Source organism: Engystomops pustulosus, chromosome 5 (assembly GCF_040894005.1).
Source record: "Engystomops pustulosus chromosome 5, aEngPut4.maternal, whole genome shotgun sequence".
Taxonomy (NCBI): Eukaryota; Metazoa; Chordata; class Amphibia; order Anura; family Leptodactylidae; genus Engystomops; species Engystomops pustulosus.
The window spans coordinates 51,431,975-51,449,215 of NC_092415.1; the positions used below are offsets into that span (position 1 = coordinate 51,431,975).

The following is a 17,241-nucleotide window of genomic DNA, read 5'->3' on the forward strand; positions in this document are numbered from 1 at the left end:
ACTATTTGCACAACAGTAGGAAAAACGGGATAGGGTGTTTTCACAGAAGTGTGACTGAGAGTTACATTGGGGCTCATTTACTAAGGGTCGGCTGCTCACTTTCATCGGACTGTGCACTTTTTTCGGGGATTACACGGCTTACACAGGTATTTACGAAGTGTGTGCACTGGGATTGTGGCGCACATGACCCTTTTGTGGCGCAGCTGCGCTGACTTCCATGCGGCACAATTTAGGGGTCGTGCCATGGGACGATCCAACTGATTCAGACTGAATGCAGGATTTAACTTTCAAATTTTGTCACAAGAAATCATATGTACCACTAAAAAGATGGTGAACTCTGTCGGTCCTGTGCGGGAAAGTGACACATGAAGGATATCGGGCGCACAATCTTAGCGAATGGCGGCACAGTGCATTATCGTCAGACAATGCACCTTCGGTGAACTCCAGCAGCCGTGTTAGTAAATGTCATAATTCCCTACTACCACCACTATTAACGCTTTGCATCTGCCTCTAATACCCCCATAAACAGCCAATTAACTGCCATTCCAGGTTGCTAAATGTTGCAGTTGCAGCCCCATGCCCCAATCCTTCCTGCCCTTAATTCACTGTAATCATTCTGTTCTCTTTAGTCATAGAGACAGCTATGCATTACAGCCTTCTGGACTATAAGCCATAGTTTGAGCAGAGATTTTGAAAAGTGAAATACATATTTTACAAAATCTTTTTAAACATATCTACTCAGATTTTCCTGCTATAATGACCCTATAATGACCCAGATAGCACATTGTGTTCTATGTGACTAAAGAAAAACTAACGTTTTCAGTCAATATAAAGGAAAAATACAAAAGAGAAAAGAGCATGAGATATAAAGCGTAACTTATTATTGCAACAATATTTATAATGCTTATCACTAGATGTCTGAAAGCCTTAAACCACGGTGTTTGTTTTGCTTGTTGACTTTTACATTTTCTTCTAGAGGCATAACAATGCGAGTACCTTTCACCTACTTCACATAAGACATTTAGTTAGTCCTAAGACAACAAAAAAGAAGTGTAATAACTACAGAGAAACAAATTTTTAAGGTGACCATAAAAAGCATAGTACAATTGTTTATAAGATCAGAAACAGCAAAAGCACATGTATAAAACTTTTATAATATTGTAAAACTAAAGTAGAATTTTCTTTAGCCTGCAAAAAGCCGAAAAGTATCTGAATTGATCTTTTAGATTTGTCATATTTATGACAATCGATCGGTGGGATCGGTGTAGGACCAACACTCAAGAAGCTCAGCTGATGTTGGCAGTCAACATGCAGAACAGAGCTAGAAGTAGTGACTACACAAAGAACTAAGCTCAGGTTCTATTCAAGTCAATAGTTTGCAGGGATGGACACCACTATAATAATAAAAAATGTACTCACCTCCTCTGTTGCTAATGATGTCCCGTGCCGGGGTCCGTCTGATCCATGCCCCGGTTCCTCCCATCCGTCTCTATCTCTCAGCATTGTAGGGCGCTGGGAGATGGAGATAGAGCTTCTGGCTGGCCCAGAACAAACAGGCGCGCCAGCAGTGCCGGAGGAGGTAAGTACACATTTTTTTTTTAAATAGCCTGCCCCAGCCTTAAGTTATTACTAAAACTCAGATAACCCCTTTAAGGGGCCATGTAGTTAAGCGGGGCATACTTTTGTGTTAGGAAAATAGCCTTAGTTTTATATGACCATTTATACCATGTATACTCGCGTATAAGTCAAAATTTTCAGCACAACGTTTACGCTGATATATCGAGGCTTTAGCTAAGGTCCAAATTTCAAAATGATTCTATAGGACATTCCTTCAGCAATTATTTCCAAATGTTTGTGCAAAAAAGTTCTTTTCTAATCTACGAAATTCTTTATTTAGCTTTCTAAATTGATCTGTTTCTAAGGGCTCTTTTACATTGACATTGGTGCTCAGCTTCAGTTGCGCACGCGTTATTTTTGTTTCCTTTGTGTCTCCATTTTTCTTCTGTTTTTGTCTCCGTGATGCATCTGTTTTGTCTCCACATCTGGAAAAAAAAACTGAATGTGTAACATTGCTTTGCAAACAACACACCTGTTTTTTTAGCCTCATCAGTAAAAAAAAATGATGTTGCATCCGTTTTGGTTTTTTTTTGCGGACCCACTTCTATAGGCTTCCATGATCCGCATCCATTAAAAAATCAAAATCCGCATCCATTAAAAAATGTGAAAATACAAGCAAAAGGGGCACATTTACTTACCCGTCCGGTTGTGTCTGCCGATCCGCTGAGGATTCGGAGCTGCCGCAATTCCCTTACAGCATGCGCCCGATTTCTTGAATGTGTCGCTTCCCCAATCAGGTTCGCCGGAGTTCACCATCTTGTTCTCAGTGTTTGTGATTGCTGATCTTGCGATACAATTTGAATTGTAAATTCCATGGTTTGTTTGAATCAGTCAAGTTGTCCGACGGCCACGGCCCCCGATTTGTGTCGCCACAATCCGATCGCGTGCAACACAATCCCCTGTGCGATTCAGAAATAGTCGGGAAATCCGACAGAATCGCGGTCTGCAGACGCTTAGTAAATGTGTTCCAATGTGTAAACACCCATAGAAATCAATGGCTTTGTAAGGCATCTGTGAAAAAAAAGGAACAACGGACATGAAAAACAAAAACCAATGTGAAAGAGCCCTTTGGTTGTTAAAGTTTACTTGTGTCAATCACATAGCTCGGAATTACCTAGTAAGCACTGGCACTTAAAGATCTGCTACCAGCCTGTCTTCCAATTACATGTCAAAAGGTTTCTTTGAGTTTCATTCCCAGTAACTGTAATTATAAATACCCTGAGCAGCCTTAGGTGGGATGATACTATCAGGATTTTGATGCGGTAATATATGCTAACTTTCTGCTAAATATAGCTGCTTTTATACTGACAAAATCAAAACAAAATGTGAAATATTCATCATGCATCAAGCACAAGGACATTACAGACTTACAGAATGTTTGCAAATGTAGGGTACAAATCCCTCTCTAAATTCCTTTTTGTCAGTGACCTGCACTTAACTAGGAGCTGAATGTTAGATGTGTAATCACAGTGGGGCTTATTTACTAAGGGTCCGTGGAACGCACTTTTGTCGGATTTGGGCAATTTTCTGGATTTGCGCCGGCTTTCATGCAACAGAAAAGGGAGGGCGGCCCGGACGATCCAACTGATTCAGACTGAGCGTGGGATTTAATATTCCAATTGTGTCGCAACCAATGCACTTACATGCAACGGGAAGAAGAATGTGAATTCCGGCGGACCTGAGCGGGAAGCGACAGAAATCGGGTGCACGATCTTTGTGAATGGCGGCACAGTGCATTGTCGTCGGACAATGCACTTCAGGTAAGTAAATGTGCCCCAGTGCAGGAATCTGATTTAACAGCTCATATTATTATCTCAGCGCTGAAAAGTAAGAAGAAATCAACAAAAAATACCATATAAATACTCAATAAGTATAAATTATGTAGCAACTAGTGATGTGCAGACCAGAACTCATAATGTTCGGATCCATGCCCTCAGTCAGAATTTCGGGTTTGAGTTCCTTTCACCACCCCTGTCAGTAACACCTGGTGCCAGCACTCAATGGCGGTGGTGCGTGTGCACAATCACTTACATGTTGGCACAAGCGAGCATGCCACCATTTTGGGGAGGATTGGTGACGTCACTGCTGGGATTTAAATGCTGGTGGCACCAGTCACAAGTGTTACCTGTGAGAATTTGGGTTCGGTCAAACAGGGCTGAAACTGAACTTTATCGGGTTTGCCCATCACTGTTAAAAACCTCAATTTATTAAATATTGTAGCAATTTAACTTTTTCTATTGCTCCTGGTTCTCAACTCTAAAGTACAGGAAATTTAAGTAAATTACAGAAAATCTTGCTTTCTTGATAGGAAATATATGTTGTGAAACATACATATTTTCTACAAAAAAATTGGAATGGGAACAGAATTATATGATATGGGTAGAAAAATCAAAATAGTGGAATTCTGGGAGTTTATCCAAGGTGGTTTATCTGGAGCAGATGAGAATATGTAGAAGCACTAACACAGCCAGGAGCAATTACTTTGTGAGAAACAAAGGCACCACGTTAGAGCTGTTGGTGAACCCTTAAAAGGGGTGTTCCCATTACAGAAAATTCATGTTATTGTATTATAAAAAGTTATACACTTTCCCAATATACTTTCTGTATTAATTCCTCACAGTTTTCTAGATCTCTGCTTGCTGTCATTCTATAGAAAGCTTCTACATTTACTTCCAGTAGAAAGAAATCTGACCATGGTCACACAGATGCACGGCTCTTTAGCATCATAGAGAGTAATCAGAGCTGTGTGATATAACGAGCAGTGCACCTGTGTGACCATGGTCAGATTTCTATCCACTGGAAGTAAACAGAAGCTTTCGATCTAGAAACCTGAGACAAATTAGACTAAGAAACAAGAAAAAAATTAACTAGACTGACACGAAAACTAGAAAGAGAAAAGATATATCTGCCCTTAAAGGGCATCTACCACCAGGATGAAAGACTCTATGCAAATGAGCCAGAAGGGCTCCAGGCTCCATTAACACCCATGTAGTTGGTAGATACCCTTTAAATCTTTTACTGTTGAATGCTCATCCTATTAAAGGAGAAAGTTGTAGCATACTTAAAGAACTCAGGCAACAGTTTCGACCAAGTTAAACAAAATAGTAAAACCTGTTACCAGAGACATTGCCCCTGGAACATAATGATTCTCTAATTTTGGTGCATGGTTCTTGAAATTTTATAGTTAATATAAAAAATACTTCAAAATATTCATTGTATCATCCATCAAGTTAAATTTTTTTGTTCAATTATTTATGGGTTATTGTTTAATAACTCACAATACCATTCATTAGACACGCAAATAATGAATACATAGATTGACTATTCTAACAGGAAAGAAGCCTTTATAGATGTCTTAAACCTCTGTCCTTTACTCATAATGGATATTCTCCTGTCCTTTGTACAATCCTTGGAATGTATATAATATGCATTGGTTCTTCAAACTCATTGTATATAAATAACACCAACCCAAAGGCTCCTATAACATTTTCCGAGCCTCACATTATAAGAGAGACCTTTCATGTCATTGAGTATTTAGTCGGTGACCCTTGAACCCTCTCCAGTTTGACTACTATATATCCTTTTTAACATTGAGGAGCCATAAACTAACTTCAAAATGTGGCCTTACATGCAATTTATAAAGGATATATACATTACTATTACAGTTTTTATATCTATTTTTATACATCCTAAAATTTTATTGGCTTTTGCATCTGCTGATTGATGCTGATTTCTGCTTCTTAGTCTACTTTTATATGCAGTAATAAGATTAGCGTAGTGATTACAATCATTAAAATTCACCTGACATGTACTCACTCTTGTTCTCATCTTATCTAGGTCTTTTTATAATATTTAGCAATTATTAGAAATTGTTTTAAATATTCTTCAAAGTTTCTTTTATTTTTTTCATCACTTTACTTTGTATTCCTTCTACATTTACTGTAGCACATCATCTCCATGATTAAGATTTGTGTCCACCTCCATACAAAACTAGGAACGCTAGTTGGGTAGTGCCTGTTTTTGATGCATTAATGCAAATAAGTTTCCACTGTTAATTATAATAATAATACATCTTTATTTCAATATTCCACTGCACTTTACCGATCATGAGGTACATATCCAAACCAAATAAGACATTATAGAGTAATAACATAGCTACACGAAACAATAGGAGTGAGAGCCATCTAGTTTACAATCTATGAGGAGGACAGGCTGACACAGAAATAAGGAATAAGAGCTTGTACAATTGTCCAGCCATTTTTCATAAGGGATTAGAATAATTGATTATAATAAAAATAAAACAAAACAATGAAATGTATGAATAATTCTGCTGCATGAACCAGTCATTAGCCGCCATCTTATAAACACAGTCCAATCTGCATTCCTGTAAATTGGTATCTAGGGCTTCCAGGATTATATATATATATATATATTGGAGGAGAGAAAAGATGGACCTGAAGAGATGGGTTTTAAGAACGCATTTTAAGCACATCATGGAGATAACTCTGCCTACTTTAAAAAGCCTATAACATTTTGTGAATCATAAAAGCAAACTATTTAAGCTCAGTTTTGTGATTTATGACATGGAGTTTTGTTGCATTCATTTATTTATAGCATTATGGGGCACATTTACTTACCTGTCCGCCGGAGTTCATTCAAAGTGCATTGTCCGATGATGATGCACTATGGAGCGTTTGTGCGCCCAATATCCTGCATGTGTCGCTTCCCCGCTCAGGTCCACCGGAGTTCACCTTCTTATTCCCAGTGTATGTAGTGTATGTAAGTGCATTGTCTTGCGACACAAATTGAAAGTTAATTCCCACGCTCAGTCCGAATCATTTGGATCGTCCGATGGCCCGCCCCCTGATTTCTATCGCATGAAAGCCACAATCCGATCTCGTGCGACACAATCCCAGCGTAAACCCCTGTTAAATACCTGTCAAAGCTGTGCAACCTGTGCAATCGATTCACCTTAGTGAATCGCCGGAAGACCCGAATCCTCGACAGAGAATGCGCCACTGGATCGCGACAGGAACGGGTTAGTAAATCTGCCCCAATGTGCTGGCCCTGAATATTGAAGCTCGGTGGTCCTGGTGACGATGAGACCTTGTTGACCTAGGCTTCGGTGACTGCATTAGTGACGAGTTGGTACCTCTCTCTGTGGCTTCAATGTATGCTGCTTCTGGGGCTCTTGTGTATTCCTGCTGGTATTTCGGCTGCAAAACTCACCAATGGCTTTTGTTCAATGGGGCTGGTCTCCAGGATTAGGGCTTGGTCCATTATTTCCATTGAATGGTAAGGATAACATTTTAGGACATAAAGGTATATTATAACTGTATACTTTCAAAGTTGTGGTTATGGTTTCAACAAGGCTCTTCCCTGTGAGCAAAATGTGGTCTATAAGGACATTGTTTGACAAGTGCTGGATGTGTTCAGAACTGTGGATACAGATGTCTCCTGAACAGAATAGTGAGGTACAAGATCTCCCCTGTTCAATATCAGTTCCTCTAATTTAGTTTGTGATTCTACAGAACTTTCTCTGCCTCTCTCTTCACCTCATGTTGCAGCCTTCCCCCACCTTGCAGCCACGCTTTGTGCACTGTGCAGATAAGCTATAAACCATTACTTCTTACACAGCACAGACATGGACTTCATGTTCTCTGCTACTCCATGTGACGGAAGCTGCCAGGCTAGTCACCATATACCGTATATACTCGTGTATAGGCCGAGTTTTTCAGCACAAAAATTGTGCTGAAAAACCTCCCCTCGGCTTATACACGAGTCAATAAAACACAAAAAACTTCCATACTCACCCTCCGGAGGCCCGATGGTCCGCGTTGCTCCCGATGTTAGACGGCTCCTCTTCTGTCTTCCCCGCGGCTGGTCTTCGGTCTTCTCTCTTCTCTGTGTTGTATCAGCCGGCAGATACGTGTCCACGCGATCAGCTGGCTGGCGCACAATATCACGCGACGGTGTCACCGCTGATGACGCCATCAGCCGCGACACCGCCACATGATATTGTGCGCCAGCCGGCAGATCGCGTGGACGCGTATCTGCTGGCTGATACAACACAGAGGAGACCGGAGACCAGCCGCGGGGAACGGAGCATCAGGAAGCCGCCTGTAGGTGAGTATGGTGTTTGTTTTTTTTAATGTGCTTGGCGAACGGGGCTGGGTGTATACTAAGGGCTGGCCGGCTGTATACTTAATGGGGCTGGCAGGCAGTATACTTAATGGGGCTGGCAGGCAGTATTCTTAATGGGGCCGGCAGGCAGTATACTTAATGGGGCTGGCAGGCAGTATACTCAAGGGGGCTGGCAGGCTGTATACTTCAAGGGGGCTGGCAGGCTGTATACTTAAGGGGGCTGGCCGGCTGTATACTTCAGGGGGGCTGGCAGGCTGTATACTTCAGGGGGGCTGGCAGGCTGTATACTTCAGGGGGGCTGGCAGGCTGTATACTTCAGCGGGGCTGGCTGGCTATGTGCTACTGGGGGCTGGATGGCTATATACTGGGAAGCTGAGACCAATGCATTTTCCACCCTCGGCTTATACTCGAGTCAATAGGTTTTCCCAGTTTTTGGTGGTAAAATTAGGGGCCTCGGCTTATACTCGGGTCGGCTTATACTCGAGTATATACGGTACATCTTGTATGTGCACTGTGCAGTGTTCAGTGGATTTACTCGGACGAAACTAAATGGATTTAATGCTAAATTACTTTGAGAGAGAACAGAAGGCATCATGGAATCTGTGGGCAAGCTAACTGGATTTAGCTTGAGGGCATAGACAGGCAGACATTAGTCTCTGCCCACTGGAGAGAAAGATTTTTGTTGAACACTTTCAGAACAATAAATGCCATAACTTTGGAAATAAAATGGCAGGTAGCACAAAGTAGACATGGTTCTGTTTTTTTAAAGGGGGAATCACGTATAATAATTTGGTAAAATCATTGGAACTTTACAGGTACGTTTGATATTGAGTCTACCACCTTCACTAGTATTATAATCTGATAGCAGCATGTTTTAGAGAAATGCACTGTGATTTCTATTATACCTCTATTATTTCTGTCAAGTATGGTCTTTCTGAGAAATTATCATTTTAATCTGTAAGCTAATTAGGCAGTTGGTGCTCCTGGGGTCTATTCTTAGCACCCAAAACACTGCTGGACCACCATACAATGTTTTAAAAGCAAAATAGTATAAGGGGCTTCACAGAAAATGGGCTAAGGTTAAATGCCTTGCTCTGAGTCTGCCTCATCCATCATCAACACTTGACTTGACAAGTGCTCCTTTGATGCAATTCAAATGTTGTGATTAGGGAGCCCAGCTCTACATAAACACTCATTCCAGTGTCGAAATGGGATGTTCTGCAAGCTTAGGCTACATGGACACTACTGTATGCTTGCCACATTCTATCTTCTGCAGCTCGGCCACCCAGCCTGGTCATGGTGCGGTGAGACAAAGTGAGCTCACTGCACCTTGATCAAGTGCCATAGACCTCTATTGTGGCCATGCAGCCAGATCACGGACACAATAACATTAATGTGAATATAGCCTTATAAAGGTGCTACGTCCAGGAACAACCGAGGTTATTTTTGACTGTTTCTGCCTTCATCTCTTTATCACTGCATGGATGCTAATGAAGAAGCATTGACATTCATGTACCCTTGCGACTTTCAGAACTCTAATACTTACCACTTACAGTATCCTGTGTTATTCCAATACATCTTTAATGAAAAAGTTTTAAAAATGATGATGTTTTTATTGGTAACCGCTAAAATATCAGTGATGAGAAGTCCAAAGTTTAATGAGAAATAAAATCTAAATATCTCAGCACATTGCATGGACGTTTTGGCAGCCATTTCTATAAAGCAGAATGTGCCTGTTATTACACTTTTACTAATCATATTCCTGCCATCAACTGGCACAGTCAATAGTTTACTTTTAATAAATGCGGGACCCTTTTGCTTTCCTGCTCGAAAACCACCATTAAAATAGATTGATTTTTGAACATTGTTGCTAATGTTATTTACTCTCTTTACTTTAATAGTGAATTGACTGAAGTCCAGCATGACCTGTTTTGTACCGAAACTTAAATGTAATATAGTGATAGATTTGAGAGACAACCAGTTGGATGCGTTCCTGGAATGATGACAACAGCTGAAGCCGTCTCAACAGGAACCCTGCAGCCATGTATACCGAGATCTAAATATGAGCAATCAAACAGCCACTTGGTATTATGCCTAAATGAAATGCTTTCCTTAGAAACATTTCTATGACCTACTTAAAAAAGATGTCTCTCATCTGAAACCAGCTTTTAAAATTAGCTTTGTCAGATAGACTTAGAGCCACAATCACCTTTGCAATAACCTTCAGACAGAAAGTGAGGCTCTTTTTCTATTAAATTAATCATTTTTGTCTAATCATCTACTGTAAATTCTAATGTTTTTGTTCAAAGAAGAAATTCTTAATGATGTCAACAGATGACATGTGATATATTTTAATACACCTCGGAAGAGAAGAACATCTCAATTTTCAGAAGTAGGCCATTCGTTTTTTTGTGGGTGACAGGTAATTATTTTCCATGATGGTTGCTTCAGACCTTGCCAGAACAAGAACTGCCACTCATTTAATTGGTTTTTACAAGATAGATTTAACGTGAAAAAAATAAGTCAAATTTCTTTTCATTTCCATTCCAGGTATGAGCATTTAAAAAAATAGATACTGAGCGCTCTTTGATGTCTGCTCTCAGTGCACCAATGGTTTGTCACCTTGACAGTGTAATTCCGTCACTTTGCATTTTGTCCTGAATTTGCAAATTGTTAAAGCTTTTAGAAGCATAATCCTTGTACCTATAGTATTTGTATTACACATTTTACACCAAATCCCTTTGTAAGCTCCTGACCTAACATCTATTAACAGGTGTCAGGGAAATCAAGTCAAGTGACACTAAATGGATCCATGCAGAATACTTTTTGGATGGGTCTAATTATACTGGATGTATAAATCCTCTGCTCCATATAATCATCCAAGGCAATACATTCTCCAATGCATTTAAAATGATTAAAGCATAAATTTAAATACACATTAGCAGTCCCATTACAGCTAATTAATGTTATTGTTTTTATGATAAAAAGTTATACATTTTTCCAATATACTTTCTGTATCAATTCCTCATGGTTCTCTAGATGTCTGGTTGCTGTCATTCTATAGAAAGCTTCTATGGTTACTTCCAGTGGACAGAAATCTGACTATGGTCACACAGGTGCACGGCTCATTATATCACACATCTCTGATTATGATACCAACGAGCCTTGCACCTGTGTAACCATGGTTCATTATAACACACATCTCTGACTACTCTGTTCTGTCTGTGCCAACATTGTGGGTTCATATCACCAAAGCCAAAAGTAGGGGTTTGGCATTCAGACTTACCCCTTCAACACTGACGATTGGTGCTGGCACCGCTCGCAATTAGTAACTGTTTGCCAAGCCACTTATGCACAAGTAACAATGGTAGCACTGATTGCAGGTTTTAGCGATCAGGTTGGGTATGGTTTAGCTGCAGGGATACGAACCAAACCTTTCTTTACTGTACGGTCGAAGACGCCAAACCTGATTGAATCCTCTCATGCCTCATAAGTATGCACTGTCCCTTACACTAATAATCGAGAGAGAAAACTACTGGATACCACAGACTGGTGAACATGAGGAACTGTGCATAGGCAATTAAGCAATAAGGACAAGGGGAAGGGTAAAACATAACTGAGCTGGAAACATACCGTGGATGCATATCAAATGGAGAACCTAAATCCACATAAAATAAAGCCGCTGACGTCACAGCTCGAGCAACAGCACTGGGGACAGGGGGGGGTTGTCGGAAGGTGAGTACAAGTTTTTTTTCTTATACGCTGGGCAGGGGCTGTATACTGGGTGAGAGGCTGTATACTGGGGGCTGCAGGCAGTATACTATGGACAGAAGCTGCAGGCTATATACTGGGCGGCAGGGTCTGCAGGCTATATACTGGGGGGCATGGGCTGCAGACTATATACTGGGGGCAGGGGCTGCAGATTATATATTCGGGGGGCGTAAGCTGCAGGCTATATACTGGGAACAAGGGGCTTCTGGCTATATACTGGGGGACATGCACTGACTGGCTGTATACTGGGGGTAGGCTGGGACCAATACATTTCCTACCCTCGGCTTATACTCAATCAAAAAAAAAACAATAGATTTTTACCAGTTTTTTGTGCTAAAATTAGGTACCTCGGCTTATATTCGGGCCGGCTTATACTCGGGTATATATACTGTAGTCATTTGGTCCCTTAGAAACAAGACTGTATCCTTCGATACGACCACCCTGCTGGTGTGATTGCACAAAGAAACACACATTTTTCGTATATAAGAAATGTCAGGGAGTTACTGCATATCCTACAGCCATCCTGAGATAATGATCACAGAATCCAGGAGGTCAGACAGGACTCAATAGCACAAGTCTACCCACCACTGCCAGAGTGTGGGGTGGTCGTATCGGAGGAAGCTATCTTGTTGCTAAGGGACAACATGGCTACATTTATTGGAAGTTATCTTCACACAGGAACATTTGTTTTGGAAAATTAATGAAATTAAATGTGACTGCCCAGATGGGAATACCCCTTTAAGTAGTAGAGGAGTGCAAGAAAACAGCACCTTGAGTGAAGTCACAAGCACGTGACTCATCACAAGTTTAGGTTGTCCAATTAGAAACATGCTGTCCTGATTCATGTGAAAGGCCTTTGTGGTCTGGCAAAGGACCTTGAGTGATGTCACAAGCATGTGACTCATAACATGCTTCAGGTCGTCCAATTACAAACATGCTGTCATGGTTTATATGAATGCCTTCAGTACTCTGGCCTCAATCCCCTTAGGTGATGTCACAACCAGGAAGTGACACCCACTTAAGGAATAGCTGAATATGATTTTAAAGGAAGGGCTGATAGATATACCAGGCTGTATCTAGGGCTAGAAAGAAGCCAGAAACATGATACATGAATGGCTGGAATTGTTGTCAAAGGCTCTCTCCAGCTGTGATAAAACTATTTTTTTGTCAGTAACTTTGCAGTTAATCTTTAAAACTCATAGCTATAATAGCATATAAACATTCTGAAGCTGTGCACTCTTTTACAGTGCTAGTGAATCAAATGTTTATCAGGTTATAATGCAAATTATGCTTGGCATGCTGTAAAAATATTCAGTATGTATATTAATCACATTGGGCAAGCTTAATTAAGTACCTGCAGTAAATTAATTACCTTACTTTGGCTTTAATGTAAGATTTGCGAGTCAAGTAATCTAGCTTAGCACAGCTAACAAATCAGTGGAGGTGCCACTTCAGTTTGGCAACAAAACAAAATATTGAAGATGACACGTCAGCTGACACCCACTGAACCATGAAGGATAGTTATCTAGTGCCCTGTAACTGCAAAATAACTCCTACAAAAAAAAAGCATTTTTAATATTGAAAAAAATGTAAAAACTCACATTCTGCCTTATGAGTCCCGTAATTATGATGGATATGGTAAAGATGTTTAACCATTGTTCAACAGATTCTTTATTATGTCAAAGTAAGAAAATATAATAGTAATATACATGTTTAATATATAGTAATATATTTACCATATAATATATAGCAATATATATGTGTGTACAATCCAGTGTACAAGGTCTATGCAATGAGTCAGTATAGTAAAATACAGCATTACCAACCCCCCTACCTCCCTTCTCTGCTGTACAGGAAACCTTAAAGGGAATCTGTCAGCAGAAATTGCTCCAATATACCACTACCAGTATGTCGTGAACACAATATCATATTTATTTAATGGCCTAGTGCGATGGGATTATCCAGAAAAACAACTTGAGAGTGATATATAATTTGGTTGCATAAAGTCATGGAGGCAGAGGGTTTAGAACCGAAATCAAGCTCTCCTCGCCTCAGAACCTCCCCTGAGAGGCATTTACTGATGTCCCAGGAGTCCTCAAAAGCCATCAATAACAGTGAAGTTGGCATTTTAGACAAGGAGAGCTTAAAGCTCATCACAAAGCTCATTTTTCAGGTATGACAGGTTCCAACACATTGTGTGTTGATTACAAAGCTACCCTTGCCTTATCTTTGAACAATTTTCTTTCTTTACATTCCTGGATTTAAACATACCTGGCTCCCTGCTAGAATTGTGTCATAAGTCCCCTGGGGAAGGAGGGTGGGAGTTGAGGCATTTTAAAAGTAACAGCCATCTGCCCCACTCATCCCTCCTCCCATCTTCCTTGCTGCACATTCAACAAAACTCTCCCACCCCCTCCCTCCTGCTCACTTCTGACACTGCCCACCACTGATACAGCTCCATTCACGCATTTAGCACTGTCCCACTGTCATACACACAGAGTTGAGGCAGGGCAACCAGTCTTCACTGCTCAGTGTGCATGATAGAGGGACAGAGCTCACAGTGGGAATTGTTTGCTGCGGCGGGTAGTAGCTGGAGTGAGCAGGAGGTGGGAGGGTTTTAGAAGACAAGCAGTACTGAAGAAGGTAGAAGGGACGAGCGGAGCAGATGACCATTCACTTGTCAAATGCCCCCTCCCACCCCGCAAGAATCAGCACACAATTCTAGGCACACATTTTTTATTCCAGAAATATTAAGAAAGGAAATTGTAATCAACATACAATGTGCTTTTGGAACTTGCTATCACTGTAAAATACGCTTTTTGATGACAGGTTCCCTTTAACTTCGGTGAACTATCCGACTGCTCCACTTTACATAACTAATTTAAATCTTACATCAAAGATGATTTTCTGGAAGTTGCCACCACATTGGGCCATGAAAGAAACAAGATCTGGAAGGTGTTAAGGTGCTTTACTAAAGGTTTAACACGGTTCTATATGAATAACTGTGATTTTTGCCCATAGTAAACCCCAGCAATGTGCATTAAAGCACTGAGGAGCTTAAGATCATACACTCAGTTATATATGTGTTGCTTACGAATACTTGAGCCCTCCACAGAGATGTCATTATTTGTTTCAGTGTCTGTCCTCAATAAGGATTAGTCTTTTTTTCTCAGACATACAATAGTGCCAATTTTATAGGAAACTACTGAAAGGCAAGACAGCAAACCGTTAAGACACCATGCTGCCTTGTATGAACATCAACTCTTCATCTCGTGCTAATTCTGACTAGTCACTGACCAGCGGGATGCACTATTTGTGCACAAATCCCATCAAAAGTCAGAAGTCTTTGGATCACTTACATAAAGCCTCAGATTATTCATGGAGGTTTAAAAAATCTATCTATACCACCAAATAAAGATGAATGAAATTAATACATAATCCGCATACAAAGTTATACCATAGACGCTGCAGAGCATTAGAATTTCAGTTACCTTTTAGCATGAACAAATGTCACAAGAGTTTAGGCCGAACATTTCTGATGGAAGTTTGCAGAAATGAGCCAGACATCTTGAATTAATTCCTTCTAAAAAGGTCATTTTATGATTCCACTAAGCCATTTTGTTAAAGGTCTACAAACTTTATGATATTAAGATAACCTTTGGGACATGATAGTTTTTGTTTTCAATATGTTTCAAGATTCCATTTCAGATCAGAATATTTATAAAGGTTTTACTTGCTTGAGAAAAGTGGCGGCATTTACCTAGCTACATAGGGGAGGTTCGCAGTGTAAAGGTAGTGTGTAGAAGCAGGACACGAAAGCCATGCACCTGCCCACCCTGCCATCAGCCATGACCCCTTCACACCTAAAGGGAAATATACTCGTAATGCCTGGTGATTCATAAGGAACTGCGATTATTGATATCCCCATACAGTGGAACATAATTTGTCACTTTAGAAGGTAAAATTCAAAGTTGTAGTTGTAATACAAGCCCTGGGAACAGATAGATGACACATGCCCCCCCCCCCCAGTAGATAGGTAGCCCCTGAACATGCCCATCAGTAGGTTGGATTTGCTGCTTGGCACCATCAGGTCATTCCACAGCTGCAACTTTGTCTGCAGTGAATGCCAAGGTGAGGTACACAGACGTTGAGCAGAACCGTAGTTGGGGACAGGCAGGAGGTCAGGACGGGTAGCAATAGGTCAAGGCAGGCAGCAGAGGAGCGTAGTCAGGAACGGAACCAGGGTCACAACGGGAAATCTGTGCTGGGCATGAGACAAAGCTCTCTCTAAGGCACAAGGCACGAAGATACGGCAGGGAACACAGGAAGAGGCTGGGAATTTAACGGAATTGGCAGCCAGCCAGCGCCTGCCGGACCCAACACTGCAACGTGAAAAGGTGAGAGCCATGGCTGGCGTCTGGGGGCACAGAGAGGAGCACAGGTGCGCCTGCGACCCAGGTCATGGGTCGCAGGCACACCCGTGACACTAGGTCAACTCTCATATCTCTGATACACGGTACATGTGAGAGATATGACCTAGTATTTATAAAATGTGATTCTCTAATACATAAATTTTTTTATAATATATGTATTATACTGCCCTGTGCATATAATGTTCACCCAGCTTCATACACAGAGCTGTTATAACCCTACAGACACTGCGCTCAATATTGGGGTGCCCTTATAAGAAGCAATTGTCATATTGTCACTGTACGACACACTTTATGATCCTATTGTGAGCACTATGTAATGAAATAAAGCTTGTGGAAAGACTGTATTGAATTTCTTGCCTTTTCTAGAAGTAGGAATGGATTAAAGTTGTACATTCTTGACTGAAAATACAATGCAAAGATAGATAAATCATTATTCTGGATAGATTAGCCTGTGAGGCGAGTACAGGGAAGACATAGTCACTGACATTACCCTGACAGTGTTATGATGAAGGAATACGCTGTGTCTTCTTGATAACACAGTATTCCGTTCCTTCATCACAAGTCAGGTTTGTCAGTTAGCTAGACATTACAGCTTGGGCTATTTCCAATTTTTGCTATTAACCCTTAACTTGTAGGCCTCAGGAAAATAGATAAAAATCATGTCAGGGATAATTGGCTATTAGTGGGACCATCAAATATCTACTGTAGCTCACCGTGTTAACACAGCCATCCATCCCATGATAGAAGATCCCGTACTTGAATGCTATGCGCTTAGACTCTTGGCCAAGTTATATTTAAGTGTAAGTTGTTTTTAAATGTGTCCTTGTGTCAGTATCCTACTGACCGCTGCTAAACTTAGCCACGCACCCAGGCATCTTCCTTCTTGATCACAGTGACAGCAGCACGGAGCCAATGACTACTTTGTAGGGCAAAGGTGGTAGTTAGAGATACTGCAGTATAGAGGAAGCTTCAGACCAGAACTAACTGGTATCCAACACCGCATATTGTCAATCAACATCCGGATAAGGGTCTAAAATGCAGAGCTATAAACAGGCTTTATCCCCCAGCATGCACCATTTATTCAAACAGATTTACTGCTGAACAATTGCAAGATGTAAAATAAATACAAAAACATTTTATCATTACATCGTTACAGTTTTATTTCCAAATGACAATGATATTTTCATTGTAAGTAAGGATTCATTCACATGAATGTGTCCCGCCCCGGCCATCATAACGCTGCTCACTCCTCCCCTCTCCGTGGAGGAGCGCACGG

General features: G+C 40.9%; 1 long non-coding RNA gene across 1 annotated transcript; it reads right to left on the reverse strand.

Moving 5' to 3' along the window:
* Nucleotides 1–555: 555 nt before the first annotated feature.
* Nucleotides 556–16,782, reverse strand: LOC140134008 (uncharacterized). Its single transcript, XR_011856020.1, has 3 exons — nucleotides 16,679–16,782; nucleotides 2,256–2,628; nucleotides 556–2,042 (listed from the first exon to the last, which is right to left on the reverse strand). It is a non-coding gene; the product is annotated as an uncharacterized lncRNA (long non-coding RNA).
* Nucleotides 16,783–17,241: the final 459 nt, after the last annotated feature.